Below are 3599 nucleotides of genomic sequence, written 5' to 3'. Positions count from 1 at the left end.
ACGAACTTCTCGATTTGGCACGAGAGATTTGGTCATCTGAACGGGCGAGCGCTACGCGAGCTGGTCGAAAAGGGACTAGTTGAAGGGGTCGAATTACCGAAGACCGGTGAGATATTTTGCGAGGATTGTCAAATAGGTAAATCGCATCGTAAAATGTTCAAAAAGGAACGTATGCGCGAAAATACTGTACCGGGCGAAGTGGTACACACGGACGTGTGTGGGCCAATGCCCGTTGAGTCACTGGGTGGTTCGCGTTTTCTGCTCACGTTCAAAGATGATGCCACGAGCTTCCGGTATATTTATTTCCTGCGTCATAAGAGCGACGTACTCGGGAAATTAAAAATATTTGACAAGCTGATCGAGAACAAATTCGGGAGAACGATGCGCGTTCTTAGATCCGATAATGGGCGCGAGTTTAAAAATAAAGAAATGAAAAATTATCTCGATTCGCGCGGAATTCAGCGAGAGTATACGGCACCGTATACGCCCGAACAGAATGGGAAAGCGGAACGCGATAACCGCACCCTGATTGAAAGCGCGAGAACAATGTTGCATGCAAAAGGATTGCCGAATAAATTATGGGCCGAGGCGTGCAGCACGGCTATTTATTTAATGAACCGAGCAGGTACGTCGAGCGTGAGAAACGGTGCGACACCGTACGAAAGGTGGATCGGTCGGAAGCCTAACATGAGTCACTTGCGTATATTCGGGTCTGAAGCGTTTGTAAATATCCCGAAACAGAAAACGACGAAATTCGATGCTCGAGCGAAGAAAATGATACTTGTCGGCTACGATTCAAATTCTTCGATCGGCGTGTACGATCCGGCGACAAAAATGGTTTCGGTTACACGTGATGTTGTTTTTAACGAGAAAAACAAAAAAAATAAGCTCTCGGTGAATAGAGAGTCGGACGACGAAATAGTCCTACCAAAGGTGGAAGGCTGCTCCAGTATGCGAAAAGGACAACGATCAAGACAGTGACGAAGAGGTGGTGTTCTTGCCGGCCGCAGAAAATGGTTCGCCAGGATTTGCTGTGCAAGCACCAGGCGAGACTGTACGAAAGTTACGCGATCGAGAATCCTTGAAGCGACTGTTGCGATACGAATTGAACGGGGCTGAATACGAAATTCCGGGAACATTTGAGGAGGCGATGCGCAGTGACGACGCTCACAAATGGATCAAGGCGATCAGTAAGGAACTGAGTGCTCTCGACGAGAATAAAACGTGGACGCTAGTCGAAAGGAAGCCGGAAATGAAAACAGTCGATTCGAAGTGGGTTTTCAAGGTCGTGAAGAACACGGGAGGCGATGTTGTCAAGTTCAAGGCACGTCTCTGCGCACGAGGCTTTATGCAACGGAAAGGAGTCGACTTCACTGAAACATTCGCCCCGGTTGTGCGTTACGACTCACTGAGAGTATTGTTGGCCGTCGTCGCGGAGAAGGATCTCGAGTTAACACAGTTCGATGTGCAGACAGCATTTCTGTACGGGAAACTGGACGAAGAAGTTTTCATGGAAGTACCGGAAGGATTGACAGTGAAACGAAGTGCCGCGAAAAGTGTCGTTTGTCACTTACAAAAATCTCTGTATGGTCTCAAAAACAGGCACCTCGGTGTTGGAACCGCGAGTTCCGTGCGTTCTTGAGACAGTTCGAGTTTCACGAGACTGACGCGGACAAATGTATATTCGTCGGTAAGGTAGAAAGATCGGTTGTGTATTTGGCATTATTTGTAGACGACGGTTTGCTTGCCGCAGAATCGAGAGATGCTTTGGAGTGCGTGCTCAGGCATCTCAACGATTCATTTAAAATCACGATCGGCGATACGAGCCTATTTGTCGGCATGCAAATCGAGCGCGATCGCAAAGAAAAGAGTTTGTTTATACACCAGAGTGCATACACTAAGCGTGTGATTGAGAGGTTTGGTATGGGCTGTGCGAAGCCAATGAGTGTGCCGTCGAATCCGAGTGTAATTTTGCACCCCATTGTCGAGGGGGAAGAACGAGCGGAAAACGTGCCGTACAGAGAGGCCGTAGGATCACTCATGTTTTTGGCAATTATATCGAGACCCGACATAGCATACGCGGTAAACTCTGTGAGTCGATTTCTGAATAATCACAACAATGATCACTGGCGATCGGTGAAGCAAATATTTGCGTATTTGTCCGGAACGATCGAGTACGGAATCAAGTTTCGTGGCGGTGGAAGCGTGCCAAAATTAGTCGGATATTCGGATGCCGACTACGCAAGCGATCTCGAAACGAGGAGATCAACGACAGGTTATGTTTTCCAACTCGCCGGTGGTCCCGTTACATGGTCGAGCCAACGTCAAAAGTTGGTAACATTGAGCACGACAGAGTCGGAATACGTTGCTGCGTCGGCAGCGTCAAAAGAAGCGATATGGCTGCGAAGGCTATTAGATGGTATCGGACATCCATGTGATAACGAGACTGTGATTTTTGTAGACAATATTAGTGCGATAAAGTTAGTTAAAAATCCTGAGTTTCACAAACGTACAAAGCACATAGATGTCCGTTATCATTTTATACGCGAAAAAATAGAGTCAAGAGAACTAAAGGTCGAGTACTTGTGTACAGAAAACCAAAAAGCGGATATTTTTACGAAGGCACTTCCGAGAGAACGTTTTTGTATGTTGCGTGAAAGTGTAGGTGTAATAGAGCGTATGACACGCAGAAACGGTGGAAGTGTTGGAAATGTTTCATGCGTGTCTCCCGCCTTTCGGAGAAAAGCGAGAGATCTCATTGGGCACTCGCGCCGGAGCGAGCGGGAGAGTGTGTGAGGGAAAAAGAACGAGCAGCTAAAGACCGCGCGATCGGGGGGTAACGAGTTGTCGTCCGTGAGCGGGAGTCTCTGTGCAGTTGTCGAGCTGAGTACATGTGCACTAGAACGTGACAACAAGATTGTTAAAAGAGAAGGGAAATAAAGAAAGTATTCTGATAAGATTGTTCTTCTTTCACAATCGTGATCCTATCTGCTGTGTCAATAGTAAGTAACATAAATTTACATGAACGAAATAATATAATAAAATACAATCTCTTATACATAATCAATTGTCATCCCCGCGATATCACAACTTATTTAAATATTCATGATTTAAAAGTGGTTATACAAACGAAAGAGGCCAGAAGAATTTAAAAATCCAGTAGAATTTAGTTTTGACAAAAGTTCAACAACATGTGACATCGAAGATTGCAGTAATATATTGGGTTGTTCGGAAAGTAATTCCGTTTTTTCCCAACAGAGGACTTAATTGTATTTTTTTACAGCCAACTTCACACTTAAGCCGCATAATCATTATATATTTTGACAGCTGATATAGCAAGGCTTGCTTGTGAAAAAAGTTCGATTGATTCTACGCAGTAGTTTTTGGTTGGTGCCCTATCAAATATGGAAAGTGAAAAGCAGGATTTTCGGCATATTTTACTTTTTTACTATAGTAAAGATAAAAATTCTGTTCAAGCAAGAAAAAAATTATTCGATGTGAATGGAGAAGATGTATTGACAGAACTCCAGTGCCAAAACTGGTTTGCAAAATTTCGATCCGGCAATTTTGATGTTGAAGATGCACCACGTTCTGGAAGG

Source organism: Trachymyrmex septentrionalis, unplaced genomic scaffold (genome assembly GCF_001594115.1).
Source record: "Trachymyrmex septentrionalis isolate Tsep2-gDNA-1 unplaced genomic scaffold, Tsep1.0 scaffold185, whole genome shotgun sequence".
Taxonomy (NCBI): domain Eukaryota; kingdom Metazoa; phylum Arthropoda; class Insecta; order Hymenoptera; family Formicidae; genus Trachymyrmex; species Trachymyrmex septentrionalis.
The sequence above is the reverse complement of the archived record's forward strand: the minus strand, read 5'-3'. Positions refer to the sequence as shown.